Source organism: Ornithorhynchus anatinus, chromosome 1 (assembly GCF_004115215.2).
Source record: "Ornithorhynchus anatinus isolate Pmale09 chromosome 1, mOrnAna1.pri.v4, whole genome shotgun sequence".
NCBI lineage: Eukaryota > Metazoa > Chordata > Mammalia > Monotremata > Ornithorhynchidae > Ornithorhynchus > Ornithorhynchus anatinus.
In genome coordinates, this window is record NC_041728.1 from 174,105,353 (window position 1) to 174,123,798 (window position 18,446).

The 18,446-nt window shown below is 44.4% G+C and overlaps 1 non-coding gene across 1 annotated transcript; it reads right to left on the minus strand.

Annotated features, from left to right (window-relative positions):
• Nucleotides 1–1,310: 1,310 nt before the first annotated feature.
• On the minus strand, nucleotides 1,311–1,448 carry LOC114817649. Its single transcript, XR_003765506.1, has one exon. It is a non-coding gene; the product is annotated as a small nucleolar RNA SNORA7 (small nucleolar RNA).
• Nucleotides 1,449–18,446: the final 16,998 nt, after the last annotated feature.

Below are 18,446 nucleotides of genomic sequence, written 5' to 3' on the forward strand. Positions count from 1 at the left end.
CAAGTATCATGTCTACCTACTCTACTGCATCCTACTTTTCCAAGCACTTAACACAGTGCTCTGCGCACAGGAAGTGCTCAATAAATACGATTGAATTTTATCTTTTGGAGCTTTGAATTCCTGCCTCAGTAGTACTATTAAATGATGGATTGAATAATACTTGGCTATGGCAATCATGGTCATCTGGACTGATCAGAGCAGGGAAAGGAATTTCCACATTGTCTCATGGCAAAGATGTTCCAACAAAACAGAGTTTCGGCAGCATGGCTCAATGGAAAGAGTCCGGGCTTTGGAGTCAGAGGTCATGGGTTCTAATCCCCGCTCTGCCACTTAGCTGTGTGACTTTGGGCAAGTCACAACTTCTCCGTGCTTCAGTTACCTCATCAGTAAAATGGGGATGAAGACAGTGAGCCCTACGTGGGACAACCTGATCACCTTGTATCCCCCCCGGCACTTAGAATAGTGTTTTGCACATAGTAAGTGCTTAACATATACCACCATTATTATTAATACTGGTTTTGCTGAAGATCCTAGTGTAATGTAGCAATGAAGAGCACAGTTTTGATTTTTCTTTCTGTAACTTTACCTTTGAGTTCAGACTGAATTCAGTGGTCCACAAACACTTTGATACTGTTTTCCAACTAAACATGCACCAAAAAAATCAGGTCAGGATGTCTCTGCTTTTTAAAATTATTATTATCATTACTATTATATTCTTACTATTTTTTTCAATGGTACTAAGCACTTCTCTGCACAGAGAAGTGAAGTGACTTGCCCAAGGTCCCACATCAGACATGTGGCAGAGCCAGAATTAGAACTCATGACCTTCTGCCTCCCAGGCCCATGCTCTGCCCACTACGCCATGCTGCTTCTAAGAGGAGCAAGCATGACCTAGTAGAAAGAGCTCCTACCTGAGAGTGAGAGGACGTGGATTCTAATCACGGGTCTTTCACTTGTCTGCTGTGTGGCCTTGGGCAAGTCGCTTTTCTTCAGCTCAGTAACCAAATATGTAAAGTGGGGATTCAATGCCTCTTACTCCTCTTATTTAGACTGTGAACTCCCATTTGGAATAGGGATGGTGTCTGACCTGATTCATTTGTATCTTGTTTTATGCCATCGACTCGTTTCCGACCCATAGGGACACCTCAGACACACCTCTCCCAGATGCAATCATTCTGGTAGTAGATCCAGAGAGTTTTCTTGGTAAAAATACAGAACTGGTTTACCACTGCCTCCTTCCGTTCAGTGAATTTGAGTCTCTGCCCTCGACTTTCTCCCAGTCCACTGATGTCCACCTTGGGTGAGTTTCAACTTGTAGCAGATTGCCTTCCACTTGCTAGCCACTGCTCAAGCTAGGAATGGAATGGGTAGGCCACTGCTTGACTCTCCCTCCCAAAGTCGAGACTGGTAGAGTAGGGGAAACTCTCCAGGTGCAACCCTGAAAGGGGAATTTGTATCTACCCTATGTTTATTACAGTGCCACTGAACAAATATTATTATTATGACCTCAATTAAGATGTGATCTGATACTTCTCCCTGGTTTTAGGTGGGACTTCCCTTAACATGATGGAACTTTATGATTCATTCAATTTATTGAGCACTTCCCATAACACACTCAGTCTAGAAATCTCCAAAGGATCTAAATAAACTTCTTCAGTGAACCAGTCTAGGATATAAACACCTTCACTCTCAGGAAATTTCCCTTATTTCAAACTTATATCTCTTCTGCTGCAATTTAAACCATTTGGTGGGGTTTTGTCCTGAGAACAAATTGCGAACAGCGGGTCACCACACTTTGGCTATTGACCCGATTAAAGGAACAAACTCTATTCACCTCCTTTATGAGAATGTCTGAAAGTCCTTCATGCTGGGAACCTCTGTGATTCTAGATTTGTTCTGATTTTTCTTTTTTCCTCTCTGTCCAGATGAAAATTTTTACCCTTCCTCTTCTCAGGCTTGTGCTCTGGGGTAGAGAGGTGAGACCCGCCTGGTCTCTATAAGACAGAGCTCTATTCAAAAAGCCTTTTTATGGAGTATTCATTCATTCAATAGTATTTATTGAGCGCTCACTATGTGCAGAGCACTGCACTAAGTGCTTGGAATGTACAGTTCGGCAACAGATAGTGACAATCCCTGCCCAATAAAGGGCTCACAGTTTAAATGGGGAAACAGAGAGCAAAGCAAAACAGAACAAAATGTGAGCCCTCCCAGGAGGGAGTGGAAGTAAAGGCGCCTGACTTGGAGCAAGCTGTGGTGTTTATCTTTATGCTACACCTCATGGAGAGTGGTAGAAAAAATCATCATTGCTTTATAGGGAATATGGAAGTGCAAATGTGGGCCAAGCAATCTTTCATTTGTCAAGTGATTTATTAGGAAATGTAGAAGGAACAGGGAGGGTTTGTTTCTTTAACTTTATTTCCATGTTAGTATGATTTTTATCTGAGATCATTTTCCTTGTCTTTAAACTATATCAGTTTCTGCCGTGGTCACCAAAGGTTACAAATGAACTTGAGTTTATTCATTTTTTATGGTCTTTAAAGTGCTTAATTTGTGTCAAGCACTGGAGTAGATACAAGTTAATCAGGCCTTATACAGTTCCTGTCCCACAAGGTGCTCACAGTCTAGGGTGGAGGGAGGATAGGTACTGAATCCCTATTTTTCATTGAGGAAACTGAGGCACAGGGAAGTTGTGACATGGCCAAGATTCATTTATTCATTCAATAGTATTTATTGAGCACTTACTATGTGCAGAGCACTGTACTAAGCGCTTGGAATGTATAATTCGACAACAGAGACAATCCCTGCCCAATAATGGGCTCACAGTCTAAACGAGGGAGGCAGACAGCAAAGCAAAACAGAACAAAACAAAACAACATTGTCATCATCATTGGTGGACACCATGGATTTGAGGCACTGCACTGAAGTAAGGGGACAGGGATGGCTGAAGTGTCCGCTGCACACAAATTGAGCGATGCAGCAGTGGTACAGATAACAAACACCCTCCCCCACCAGCACACCTTTAGTTAATAGCAAAAAGTCTTTGCAACCTATGGATTAGGGAGTTGCCTCAGATCTCAAAGGAGGCCTTAAAACCAGTCCCAGACTCCTTCCGTGGTGTGGACTCCTCATCAGCCATATGGTACCTTGCCAGAGATGATCACGTCCAATTGTCCAGAATCACCAGGATGAAGGGGTGAGGGTCACCGGTTAGGTTGAAACAGGTGGTCTGGTAGAAACAGGTTCCTCTCCTTGATGCTGTCATGTCATGGCTAAGGCTGAAGGCAGTACCTCTGGGAAGCAGTTCAGTGATGATTCCTTTGCTATACCTGTCTGAAAATCAGGCATTCTTAACCATAGAATTGTGAGGCGGAGAAGTACTCAGGAGCATCATATAGCCAGTATGATTGATAAAGTTGGAAATAATAGCTTTTCCCTAATATTTAACAATCATTCTTAATTCATTTTTAATATATATTAATAACAATTTAACAGTTTTCCAATTACTATCCTTCTGGGTAATAGATATGTACAAATGAGCACAGTGCTGAGGGGAGGGGAAGGGAGAAGGGGGAAGAGCAGAAGGTGAGGGGGGGAACAGAGGGAAAGGGAGCTCACTCAGTCTGGGAAGGCCTCCTGGAGGAGGTAAGCTCTCAGTAGGGCTTTGAAGAGGGGAAGTGTCCCAAAGTGACAATGGGGTACAGACCATCTCAAGGTAAAATGCTATCTCGTGATCTCCTGAGCCAGCAGGCAGAACTAGGAAGTGAGGGTGGAATACCACCCCCACAACCCAAACTGCCAGATTGACAGCCCAAATTGGGAACACAGAAGGTGCGCCTCTCCCCTGTGCCAATTAAATTAGGAATGGAGGAGGGGGTAGGGCAGAGATTGGATAAACTGAGGCCGGAAGCTGGAATGGCCTTAGGGCACAGGTGATAAATACCTGCCTCCTCTAACCTTCTGAGCAGAGGAACAGGACTTGCAGTAGCTGGCTGCAGGTCACCTCTGTCCAGAGCGTGAGAAGGCCACTCTGCCTGCACCGAGTGAGGAGCCGTGGGATGGGTGAGTGTCCCGTCCTGCTGAGCACTCGTGGGGCTGGAAGCCAGACGCTTCACCATGGGTATGTAATGTTTAAATGGATTTGATGTCTAAGTGGGTGCCTCCCCAGGGGGACGTGAACAGGGTGGGAGCTAGCCGCCTCACCGAGAGCGAGTAGCACATAAGTGGATTTGATGTCTAAGTGGGTGCCTCCCCCGGGGGACGTGAATATGGTGGGAGGTAGTCGCCTCACCAAGTGCGAGTAACCATAAGTGGGTAACGCATAACTGGGTTTAACGCATAAGTGAATTTAACTCTTAAGTGTATGTAACTCATTAGTGTTTAACGCATAAGTGTATTAAACACAAAGGTGTATTCCTCCTGGGTGGGGCGAGCACATGGTGGGAGCCAGCCGCCTTACCACGTTGTGAGTAAATCATAAGTGGGCTCGGGTGTCCGGCCACACGCTAGCAACATACCACTGTATTCCTCCCATTAGGGAAGTTTTAACACTATATTTCTCCCAAAAGGGAAGGCTGATTTGTCACGTCTAAATAATTCAATTTGCCCCGCGGAATAAATTCTATACAAAACTCAGGTTTTCCATCCCCGGCCCCTCTCTCTCTCTCTCTCTCTCTTTCTCGCCGCGCTGATTCTGAAAGAACCTGTCCCTGGCGACGGGTGACAAGAAGAGAGTTAGTTTGGCGGATGTGAGGAGGGAGGGCATTCCAGGACAGTGGTAGGCCTTGGGCCAGAGGTCGATGGCGGGAAAGGCGAGAATGGGGGACGGCGAGGAGGTGAGTGGCAGAGGAATGGAGCATGAAGGGTGGGCAAGAGAAAGAGAGAAGGGAGGAGAGGTAGGAGGGGGCAAGGTGATGGAGAGCCTTGAAACCCAGAGTGAGTTTTTGTTTCTTGTGGAGGTTGATGGGCAACCACTGGAGGTTTTGAAGGAGGGGAATGACATGCTCAAAGCGTTTCTGCAGGAAGATGATCCGGGCAGCGGAATTAAGAATAGACTGGAGTGGGGAGAGATGGGGAAGGGAGATCCGAAAGGAGGCTAACACAATAATCCAGTCGGAATCTTCTGAGAGCTAGTACCAGCATGATAGCAGTTTAGATGGAGAGGAAAGGGAGGATCTTGGTGATATCAATGGCTCAAGATCAGTGGCTGGCAAAGTTTCTCAGCCTAACCCTATTTTAGTTAACTTCTTAAAAACCCACTTATGGAGAGGAAACTCCAGATTAAATTATCATTCCAAGTTTTCCCTTCCAATCTTCACTACCTTTACCAACATTATTCCTTTATACCAGCCAGATATATATATATATTCCAAATATGTCAAGATGACTTTTTTATTTGATTTGCTTATATACCTTTTACCAATTTAGCAAAATATAATGCAGTAGAATTTCAGAAATAATGCTTAAATCACCACCTCTACAGTTATTCCTAGGCTGGGAGAGCAACGGCAAATTCACACCCAATTACCGCCATTGTAGTTTCTAAAGGGAGGTGCCTTAGATTGAGGAGGGCAACCTTTCACTTCAGGGAGCAACCCTTTGCCAGAGCAAGGTGATTTTTCTCAAAAAAATTCCCTTCTGATATTCCAAACTGATAGCTCTACCCCCATGCCTTAACTGCAACTTTCTTCCAAGTAACTGGGTGATATCATGGGTAGCTGAGAGAAGGGAGAAGAATGAAAACACCAGGCCAATAAGATGACTCTATCTGCAATGCTACCCATATTCAGCTAGAAGAGTCTCTGCAATGAACAATACACGTTTACCCAACACTGGCCATTCATTCAAACATAACTCATCCTAAACACACTTTCACACGGACACGGGGGTAAAGCCAATTCCCCCGTATCAAAAAGATGTCAATTTCAGCCCACTTCAGGACAAAATGCCTAAATCTTTCTTTGTTCCTGCTCACCCACATCCATATGCATAGGCATCTCCTCAAATCTCAACAGAGCTGAGATTAGAACCCAGGTCCTCTGGCTCCCAGGGCAGTGTTTTTTCCACTAGACCATGCTGCTTCCCAAGGTTCAAATCCAAAGCCTGAATCTGCAGAGAAAAACCTTTCCCATTCATCTTCCCTATCTCTGAAGGTAGGAAGAACCTTAGTTTTCTCTTTTTTTTTTTTGATTATCATGATGATTGAATTCAAAGTTTATTGCTAATGTTGTTAATTTCTAATCAGAAACTACTGCTATTATTACCTAATAGTTATTACTTTGTACTTCCAAACAGATGTCAAAAATAATGAGCCAATAAAGCTGCCATTAATTTATCCCAGAAGACAGTTTTAGACCCCATGAGCATAAGATTAGGAGCCTTTTAAAAGCTGGGGAAAAATAATTTGACTAATCAAAAGTAATAGCAAAAATGTGAGACCATAAATTAGTATGCACATGTTTCTAATCTAGAAATGATACTGATAACTTTGCAAACCAGAAAGTCTTCTACAACTTTTAAGAGAAATATATATTTTCCATCCTGACAGACCCAGCCAGGAAAGTTAATTTTGATGGAAATACCTAGGGAACAATTCTGAAGGGGCTTTGTGATCATGCCATGGTGTATATTGAGTACCTACTAAGCGTAGAACACGATACTAAGTGCTTGGGAGAGTACAAAATGATTAGTAGACATGATCTTGGTCAAGGCTGTATGCTTGTTGTGGGCAGGGATTATGTGTACCAACTCTTTTATTGTACGCTTCCAAGCACTTAATACAGTGCTCTGCACACAGTATGTGGTCAATAGATACCACTGACTGATTAAGGAGTCTACAATTTAGTGGGAGAGGCAGACACTAAATTTCAAAGCTAACAGAGGTGAATAACATTTAGAGAAATTATAAAATGGTTTGTAGAACTAGTGTTTCAGAACTCATGGTTTTCAGGTTAAAGTCAGAATGTCCACCTACCTTCCAAATTCTGCTGGAAAATTCTCACTTAATGTCATTCTCATTAATATTAGTAGGGTCATCGATGACTATGCTTTTCCATTTCTTAAATCCAGTATTTTGTCACTTTTTCTTCGCTTCCTCTCACTTTGTATTTCTAATTTTCTCCCCGATTTAAGTAACATTTTTCTGAAAAAAACAGGAAGTTTGTGAGGAAACTGCAGTTCACATTATGAGATGATCTTTATTTGCAGTGGATTCTCTTTGATGTTCAACTCTTGAAGAGCACTTTCATTATCTGATAAGAGAAAATTATCTTCACTTGCATTCTAGGATAATGAATTCTCTTCATTTGTATTCCTTCAAAGCCATGCTCAGAGGAGATGAGAATTATTCTTCCTGGTGCAAACACTCACCTGTCCCAAACACAAAAACTAAACACTTCCTGGCCCATGCTGATGAATTTATAGAATTGGATTGATCCCTGGTTACCAGACTCATGCCTTAAAGGACCTAGATAGTTCTTGGATTTTCAACATTACAAGATAACTCATTAAACATTCATTTTAAAATGCACTGGCATCACTCCCTGTAGGAAAGTAGTGTAGAAAACACCCACACAGCCGTGAATTCTAATCCAAGCGCTTTTATTCCCACTTCCTCCTGGAGGTCCCAGAACATATCTGTGGGTGTAGTTGCTGAGCAATCGATCAGTGGTATTTATTGAGCACTTACAGTGTGCTGAACACTCTAATAAGCTCTTGAAAGAGTGCAGTACAACAGAGCTTTTAGGCTCATTTCCTGCCTACAAGGAGCTTAGAGTCAAGAGGGGGAGACAGATATTAAATTAATTAATTATGCATACTTACATAAGGGCTGTGGGGCTGAGGGTGCGGTGAAAAGTAAGTGCTTAACGTGTGTATCCAAGTTGATAGATGATGCAGAAGGGAGAGGGAGTAGTGGAAATGAGGGCTTAGTCTGTGAAGACCTCTTGGATTGGATGTGTTTTAAAAAAGGATTTCAAGGTGGGGAAAGTGGTGGGCTGTTGAATATATGAAGGAGAAAGGAGTTCCAGGCCAGAGGGAAGGGGACGGCATTGAGATAGACAAGACTGAGGCCCAGTGAGCAAGCTGGTGCTACATATTACCAATAAAACTGGCCTTTGATCACTTCTGTCCATTTACCCAATCCTACCCCAGTACAGCTCCTCTGGTACAAATCCTCCATGGCTTTCCATTGGTTGCCGTGCTGTCAATCTGTACCGTCAGCCAAACGATGGTCAGTGCCATCCTCCTCCTACTGGGACATACAGGAACACATTTTCACATAGGAACAGCACGATGTAGTGGACAGAGCAGCGTAGTGGATAGAGCCTGGGCCTAGGAGTCAGAAGGTCACGGGTTCTAATTCTGACTCCACTTGTCAGCTGTGTGACTTTAGTCAAGTCACTTAACCTCCCTGTGCCTCAGTTCCCTCATCTATAAAATGGGGATTAAAACTGTAAGCCCTACAGGGGACACCTGATTACCTTGTATCTACCCCAGTGCTTAGAACAGTGCCTGGCACATAGTAAGCACTTAACAAATACCATCATCATCATCATCACATCTGTAAAATGGGAATTGAGATTGTGAGCTCCTTTTGGGACAGGGACTGGATCCAACCTGATTTGTTTGTTCCTACCCCAGCACTTAGTATACTGCCTGGCAGAAAGTAAGTGCTTAACAAATACCATACTTATCATTATGATAATTTCCTGGGGTCCAGAACTTGAGTGATGGGCAGAGAAGAGGTACGGGAATCAGACATCTGCTGGATTCTGGAGCATAGGAGATTGGAAAACTGGTCCCTACCACAGGAAGGAGGACTGGGACCAGGAGGGGAAGGAAGTATTGGGAATGGTTAGAACTTGCTGGACTCCAGGACACGGTGGAGAGAACTGGATCCCTTGGACTCAGGCCTGAGCTCTGGGGAGTGGGAGGTTAATAATAATAATAACAATAATAATAATAATTGTGGTATTTGTTAAGTGCTTACTGTGTGCCAGGAACTAACTGTACTAAGAGCTCGGGTTGATATAAGCAAATTGGGTTGCACACAGTCCCTTATCCCACTTGGGGCTCACATTCTTAATCCCCATTTTACTGATGAGGTAACTGAGGCACAGAGAAGTGAAGTGACTTGCCCAAGATCACACAGCAGACAAGGGGTGGATCTGGGATTAGAATCCAGTTCCTTCTGACTCCAAAGCCCAAAGTCTATCTACTAAGCCATGCCCCTTCTCTACTGTACTCTCCCAAGTACTTAGTACAGTGTTCTGCACACAGCAAGTACCCAGTAAATACCATTGACTGATTGAGAGAGATGAGAACTAGGCAGAGTGAGGCAGTTAGCTTTAAGGGAGCAGAGCATTTGAGGTGGGCTAGAGTGGGAGAGGCATGAGGATAAGTAGTGGGGAGAATGATGATTGACTTAAACCTGATGGGCAGGGGATTCTGCTTGATGCAGAAAGGAACGGTCAACCACTGGAGGCTTTTGAGTGATGGGTGAATGAACACAAAACAGTGTAGTCAAAGATCACCTGGATTATGAAAGTCAGTCAGTCAGTTGTATCTACTGAGCATCTACTGAGGACAGAGCACCGAAGAGAGAGGTAAGGAAGCACCGGGGAGGGTTGGCCTGGGATCCGCCCACTGCTGTACTCTGGAACGTGTCAGGTTGGGGGAAAAAGGGGCAAGAGGTGGCTGGATCCAGGGCTCCGGTTGCAGAAAACCCAAGTCCACAGCAGCCCGAGCCCTCTGAGAGGTGCACGTGTCCACTCTCAATCCCACCTGCATCCTAGACCTGATGCTGTCCACTGTGGTTGCCTGTCCCGCATCCCAGGAGAGCTGAACCACTCCACTCCTCCCCCGCAGCCACCGTGAACACAGGACCCGGGATCCTGGGCTCTGCCCGCAAATGCTAGCCAGCGCAGTAATAATAATGATAACTGTCATATTTGTTAAGCACTTACTATGTGCAAAGCACTATGTATTAAGCTCTGGGGAGGAAACATGCAAATCAAATTGGACCCAGTCCTTATCCTACGTGAGGTTCACAATATCAGTCCCCATTTTACAAATTAGGTAACTGAGGCACAGAGAAGTGAAGTGACTTGGCCAAGGTCACATAGCAGACAAGCGACCGAGATTAGAACCCATGACCTTTTGACTCTCAGGCCTGTGCTCTATACATTACACCATGCTGCTTGTAACACCACAACCCTCAATATGGGGCAGGATGTCATGAGGCAGAAACTATCTGCCTGGGTAACATGTATCACTTTAGATATTTAAGCTTCTTATTTAAGCCCATCAATAGTAGTTAATGAGAAGTTACTCTGTGTAGAGAACTGTATTAAGAGCTTGGGAGAGTACAGTAGAGTGTGGGAGATGGTGGAGGGTGAGTAATAATAATATGGTATTTGTTAAGCGCTTACTATGTGCAAAGCACTATTCTAAGCGCTGGGGTTTCTATAAGGTGATCAGGTTGTCCCAAGAGGGGCTCACAGTCTTTATCCCCATTTTACAGATGAGGTAACTGAGGCACAGAGAAATTAAGTGACTGGCCCAAAGCCACACAGCTGGTAAGTGGAGGAGCCAGGATTAGAACCCACGACCTCTGACTCCCAAGCCCGTGCTCTCTCTACTAAGCCATGCTGCTTCTCATGTACAGACATGCTTATGGGGTAAGCAGTTGAGAGAGAAATCAGATGGGGATATGAAAGATCAATCAATCAACTGTATTTGCTGAGTTCTTCCTATAGGCAGAACACTATACTACCTCTTGGAGAGTACAGTAAAACAGAGTTAATGTAATAATTATTGTGGTACTTGTTTAGTGCTTACTACATGTCAGGTGAAGTTTTAAGGGCTGGCATTGATACAGGATAATCGGTTGGACACGGTCCTTGAGCTCACAGTCTTAATCTCCATTTTACCAATGAGATAACCGAGACACAGAGAAGTGAAGTGACTTGCCCAGGATCACACAGCAGACAAATGGCAGAGTGGGGACTAAAATTCTGGTTCTTCTCAATCCCTGGTCCATGCTCTATCCACTAAGCCAGGCTGCCTCTCTAAATTGGTAGACATAGACATGTTCCTTGCCCACAACAAGCTTACCGTCTAGAGGGAGATAAATTTTAGATTACTCAGGGAAGGCTTCCTGAAGGAGATGTGATTTCAGAAGGGCTTTGAAGATGGAGTGGGTAATCATGATATTTGTGGTATTTGGCAAGCGCTTACTATGTGCCAGGCACTGTACTAAGTGCTGGGGTGGATACAAGCTAATCAGGTTGGACACAGTATCTGTCCCACGTGGGGCTCCCAGTCTCCATCCCTATTTTACAGACGAGATAACTGAGGCACAGAGAAGTGAAGTGATTTGCCCAATGTTGCACAGCAGGTAAGTGGTGGAGCTGGGATTAGAACTCACCACCAGGGTTCTAGGGTAGTAGGGTAGTAGTGGGCTGGATATGGAGGAGGGAGCTCCAGGCAGGAGGGAGGATATGAGTCAGAGGTTGGGGTTGAGACAAGAGTGAGGCATGGTTGGTAGGTTGGCATTATATGAGTAAAATGTGCAGGTTGGATTGCAGTAGGAGAGGAGTGAAGTTTACTAGAGGGGAGAGAGTTGAATGTCCTAAAGTTTAATGTGTTTTGTTTCTGTAGTTTTCTCCCAACTGTTTTGCTCTATGTGCTCAATAAATGTTACTGATTGGTAAAGGAAGTATCATACTCATGGGGCTAAGTGTCCTGGCATTGCACAGTTTTAGATTCTATAATGGAAGATTGTTAAAACTAGTCAAATTGGGACCTTTTGCTTGATTCCAAAATGAAATATTTCCACTAAGGTGAAATCAATAATGATCAGGAACTTTAACAAGGTTTAAGTTGAGGATGAAGAAGACTGTCCAGATGGTGAGGATTTCAAAACATGGACATATACTCCTAAACTGAGGAAGATTTTGGATTATCCTTCCACACATAGAAAATTCACCTAAATTTGCATTAATTCAACTTTGTTGAACACAGTCCCTGTCCCACATGGGGCTTACAGTCTCCATCCCCATTTTACAGATAGGGTAACTGAGGCTCAGAGAAGTGAAGTGACTTTCCAAGGTCACACAGCAGGCAAGTTGTAGAGCTCAGATTAGAACCCAGGTTCTTCTGAATCCCAGGGCCCTGCTCTGTACACTAGGCAACACTGTTTTCCAATATTCAGTAGTACTGTATGCAGAGTATTTTAACTGTAGTGGGGAATTAGGAGAATCAGCAAGACCCAGTTGCTGCATTCAAAGAATTAACATCTAATTGACAGGACAGTAATGATACAAATGCACAAATATGAAAGTAATGAATGTATAGAAAAGAAAGAGAATGGAGGAGCCCCACAAGAAGAATCATGCATACCATCATAAAGGGGGCCCATAAAGTATTAAACAAGGGAGCTGGGGGTGGATTCATGATGAAAGGTGAGGCATAGTTTAATAAAGAGGAAAACAGAATTAGAATGTTTGGAGAGCACATCAAATGATGGTGAACAGATTATCTTGCTGATCTCACTGCCTCGAGTAAACTTCACTGCCAACTCTCCAGTAGATGGTTACTCTGTAGCCTTGATCATTTTTCTAAGAAGCATTTTTCTGAGAAGCAGCAGGGCCTAGTGGATAGAGCATGGGCCTGGGAGTCAGAAGGACCTGGGTTCTAATCCCAGCTCCACCGCTTCTCTGTTGTATGACCTCGGGCAAGTTCTTTAACTTCTCTGTGCCTCAGTTACCTCATCTATAAAATGGGAATAAGACTGTGAGCCCCAAGTGGGACAGGGACTGTGTCCAACCTCCTTGACTTATATCTACCTCAGTACTTCAGTACAGTGCCTGGCATATACTTAGCATTTAAGAAATATCACGATTATTGCAATTATTATCATTGTTATTATTAGGGCACAGTTTTGCACATACCTCTCTGTGACATTGCTGGGGTTTCCAGACAGTGCTTGGCACATAGTGAGCACTTAACAAATACCGTCATTATCATAAATTATTAAATTCCTGCCAAAAGGGCTTTCGGAGTTACTTTAGAAGCACCCAGATTCTGGTCAGCCTCCACGGAGTCCTAAACCCCTCCAGTTTTTAATAATAATAGTAATGGTAGAATTTCTTATGCGCTTACTATGTGCAAAGCCCTGTTCTAAGCACTGGGGGGATACAAGTTGATCAGGTTGTCCCATGAGGGGCTCACAGTTTTAATCCCCATTTTACAAATGAGATAGCTGAAGCACAGAAAAGTTAAGTGACTTGCCCAAAGTCACACAGCTGGCAAGCGGCAGAGCCGGGGTTAGAACCCATGACCGATGACTCCCAAACCCGAGCTCTTTCAACTGAGCCATGCTGCTTTTCTGATCTAATTTACGTTTGGGAAACTCCTGCTCAGTGTAGCCCAAGGCTGCCATCGCCCTTTAACTGAGACAAGGTCAAAGGGGTCATAAAGGATTCACCTACCACCCCCATCCTGGAGGCGGCAACGGGAGTCCTTACAGAAAAATGACTCTTTTTGGCTCCTTTCGTCACCACGGCACGCAGACCTTCTCCTCCAGCCACGACCTGAGACACACACCAAGATCTGAGACTCAATCGTGTTTAATACTTTCTCAAATGAATAACACGGAAAACAATTCCAGTTCAAACCCCCTTTCTGTGGGATTAATATTCATTCATTCAATCATTTTTATTGAGCATTTACTGTGTGCAGAGCACTGTACTAAGCTCTTGGAGTGTACAATTTGGCAACAGATAAAGCCAATCCCTGCCCAACAACGGGCTCACAGTCTAAAAGGGGGAAACAGACAGCAAAACGAAACAAGTAGTCAGGCAACAATGCCATCAAAATAGATAAATAGAATTATAGATAAATACACATCATGAATAAAATAGAGTTAATAAATAATATATACAAATATACAGAAGTGCTGTGGGGAGGGGAAGGGGGTAGAGCAGAGGGAGGGAGTAGGGGGAATGGGGAGGGGAGGACGGGAGGAGGGAAAGGGGGAGCTCAGTCTTGGAAGGCCTCCTGGAGGAGGTGAGTCTCAGTTGGACATTGAAGGGAGGAAGAGTGTTAGTTTGGCAGATGTGAGGAGGGAGGGCATTCAAGGTCATTGGTAGGATGTGGGCCAGGGGTGGACGGCGGGACAGACGAGACTGAGGCACCATGAGGAGATTAGCGGCAGAGGAGCGGAGTAAATGGGGTGGGCTGTAGAAGGAGAGAAGGGAGGTGAGGGAGGAGGGGGCATGGTGATGGGGAACTTTGAAGCCAAGAGTGAGGAGTCTTTGCTTCATGTGAAAGTTGATAGGCACTGGAGGTTTTGGGGGAGGGAAGTGAGATGCCCAGAGCATTTCTGTAGAAAGATAATCCAGGCAGAGGAGTGAAGTATGGACTGAAGCGGGGAGAGGCAGGAGGATCAGAGATCCAAGAGGAAGCTGACACAATAATCCATTCAGGATAGTATGAGAGATTGTACCAGCAAGGTAGCAGCTTAGATGGAGAGGAAAGGATGGGTCTTGGCGATGTTATGAAGTTGAAACCAGCAGGTGTTGGTGACGGATAGGATGTGTAGGGTGAATGAGAGAGCGAGGTCAAGAATGACACCAAGGTTGCAGGCTTGTGAGACGGAAAGGGTGGTAGTGCCGTCCACAGTGAGGGGAAAGTGATGGGTTTGGGAGGGAAGATAAGGAGCTCAGTCTTGGACATGTTGAATTTTAGGTGGTGGGCAGACTTCCAGGTGGAGATGTCCTGAAGGCAGGAAGAGATACGAGCCTGGAGGGAGGGAGAGAGAATAGAGGAGGAGATGTAGATTTGAGTGTCATCTGCATAGAGATGATAGTTGAAGCAATCGGAGTGAATGAGTTCACCAAGGGAGTGGGTACTTCCCCTGGTCCACTTCCCCCCCATGGACCCTTTGTACTTTCCTATCAGTATCTCAGGGCTCATGTTTTTCTGGTCTTTTCTCCCTCATTTAATCATTATATCTAAGGGTCCAGTCTTCCCTTTCTAAGTCATTCAGACATACGTTCTGTCTGGGGCACAGCATAGGGAAGCAGTGTGGCTCAGTGGAAAGAGCCTGGATTTCACAGTCAGAGGTCATGGGTTCGACTCCCAGCTCTGCCACTTGTCAGCTGTGTGACTGTGGGCAAGTCACTTAACTTCTCTGTGCCTCAGTTACCTCATCTGTAAAATGGGGATTAACTGTGAGCCTCATGTGGGATGACCTGATTACCCTGTATCTCCCCCAGCACTTAGAACAGTGCTCTGCACACAGTAAGCGCTTAACAAATACCAATATTATTATTATATTATTATTATATCAAAGCTGCTGGATCCCAAACTTCCAGGGTATATTAACTCTCACCCGGGATCCTCTCCAATCTTGACTTACAGCCTGTATCCTTTCAGGGTCTAAAGCATGAGCTACCCCCTTATCTCCCCCCCGCCCCGCCACCTCACCTATGAGATGGCTGAAGATCATCTTCTTCAGCTGCTGGCCCCTCTACTTCCTCCCCAAACTCTCGATTTGGCATGGCTTAGTATTTGCACTTCCCTATAGGAAGGGTATCAAGAAGCAATTAGCTGGATTTCGTCCTCCCTGACTCCTGAAGGTGGGGCCAGCTAGACGGACTGTCCTACTCCCCATGTCTCACAATCCTCTAATGGTTGACCATTCCTTATCCATTCATTCATTCAATTCAATTTCATTTAGCCAATCACATTTAATGAGTGCTTACTGTATGCAGAGTGCTAAGGACTTGGGAGAGTACAATTTGAGAGAGTATAATATAACAATAAACAGCCACATTCCCGCCCACAACGAGCTTACAGCCTAGAGGGAAGAGCATACAGTCTAGAGTCTACAGTCTAATCCTTTGTATTTAGCAGAAACCTTTGAGTATTGGCTTTAAGGCACACATTCACCTCTCTCCTCTCAATCTCATTCCTCTCCCTCTAGCTGCATTCTCACACTTCTCTTCTCAAGCCAAACTAACTCACTGTTCCTCATTCTCATCTTTTTCACCATCGATCCTTGCTCATGACTTCCCTTCTTTCTGGAGCATCCCGCTCTTTCACATTCAAAAGACCATTACTCTCCTCTTCTTCAAAGCTCTTCTGAAATCAGATCTCCTCCTCGAGCTCTTCCCTTATTATTCCATTTTCCCCTCCTCTTCCCCTCCCTCCATTTCCTCCCCTATTGTCACTTCAGCACTTCTGCATCACCTGAATCCTTGGGTCCTGTTTATTTCAACACCCTCTTCCTTCCACAGCACTTAAATGCATATATTACTCTCAGATGCTAACCCTTGCATGTGATTTTATTTAGTGTCTTCTCCCCAACTAAGCTATAAACACCTTGAGAGCAGAGAGTGTGCCAACTAACTCTATGGAACTTTCCCAAATGCTTAGTAAAGCACTCTGCCCAGAATAAGCATTCAATAAACACTACTGAGTGATCGATCAGTTTGGAAAAGAAGGAATGTACTCAGGATAGCTGAAAGAAGGTGGCATTTGGCTAAGGAGGGGAGCCTGAAAACAGTTTGTAAAAATCACTGAGTCTAAGAGGAATGCCACTGACCACTCCCTCGTTTTCCTGGTCATGCCGCCATATTCCCTAACTTAGCAATTGTGTATATTTATATGCAATTTTCTTTGGTTTTCATGTTTGAATTATACCATGGGTAGTTTATATCCTCTCCCCCTCTCAAGATAGCACCTGGAGAGTTTCCAGTCCTCTACTGGTCTCAGCTCTGGGAAGGAGAGCCAAGCAGAGGCCTACCCATTCTATTCCTAGCTTGACCAGTGACTAGCGAGTAGGAGGCAATCTGCTACAGGTCAAAGCTCATCCTTGGTGGGAAAGAGTCAAGGGTGGAGGTCTGTCATATCAGTCAATTAATCATATTCACTGAGTTCCTACTGCGTATAGAACGCTATACTAAGTTCTTGGGAGAGTACAATATAACAGAGTTGGTAGACACGTTCCCTGCCTATAGCAAGCTTGCAGTCTAGAGCGGGTGACAGACATTAATACAGATGAATTGTGGATAGGTACAAAAGGGCCGAGGGAGGGAGAATAAAGGGTGTACAACTAAGTGCAATGGAGAGACCATGTTCACAACAGCGAGTTTCACTCGCACACTTTGTCCATAAAAATGCAGTAGTGTAGCTGCTTTTGGGTCTGGCCATCCAAGGGAACAATACCCAAACACCGACATTTAAAAGGAGAAGTACTGTTCTACTGCCTGTTTTTTTGCAGTAGTGGTCCTGATTTGTGCTGAGTCAACCACACTCTCTCATCCTGGCCCCAAGTGCACAGAGGGGTGAATTGTGAAGGCACTGGAAGGGAAACAAGGATACTGCCTATTGTCACAGAACAGGATCTCTCAGAGACCTCAATATCAGCGGCATCACCAGGCCCTCACCCGTCTGGTAAGTCGTTGTTGAGTTTGACGTCCTGGCTTCCTCACTTTCTTTTGTATCTAATAATGGTGGTATTTGTTAAGTGCTTACTATGTGCCAAGCACTGTTCTAAGCACTGGGGTAGATACAAGGTAATCAGATTGTCCCACGTTGGGCTCACAGTCTTAATCCCCATTTTACAGATGAGGTAACTGAAGCACAGACTTGACCAAAGTCCACAGCTGATATGTAGTGGAGCTGGGATTAGAACCCACAAACTCCTAAGCTCGAAGCTTGTACTCTTTTCACTAAGCCCCACTGCTTCTCAGTCAGAGGGAGGACTCGACAAGGGATTGTTGGCAAGATGGACAAATTGAGGCACAGTGAATAATTTAATTGAGAAGAACTGATTCAAAACAAGTGCTGTCTCCATAACATTTGACTTGAAATCTTTTGTTTATTTAAATGTCTAATTTTGGTAAACACGAATTTATTCAATCATTCCAGAAATGCCAATCCAATGCCTCAGAGGGCACTAGAGAAAAAGGAAAACTGAACTCTTAGTACTGAGAGTTCAGTTTTCCTTTTTCTCTAGTGCCCGCTGAGGCAATTGGATTGGCATTTCTGGAATGATTGAATAAATTCGTGTTTACCAAAATTAGACATTTAAATAAACAAAAGATTTCCTAGAAGGGTATGGCATTGGCTTGGGGAGCAGCCTGACCTAGTGGAGAGAGCATGGGGCTGGGAGTCAGAGGTCTTGGGTTCTAATCCTGACTCCGCCACTTACCTGCTGTGTGACCTTGGGCTCAACTTAACTTCTCTGTGCCTCAGTTCTGATCTGCAAAATTCAATGCCTCTTCTCCTCCTATTTGGACTGTGAGTCCCGTATTTGACCTGATGACCTTCTTATCTAATGCTTAATACAGTGCTTGTCATGTAGTAAGCACTTTACAAGCACTGTTATTGTCATTAATGTTGCTATTGTTATTTGCCTTATTCCTATCTCTAGCCAA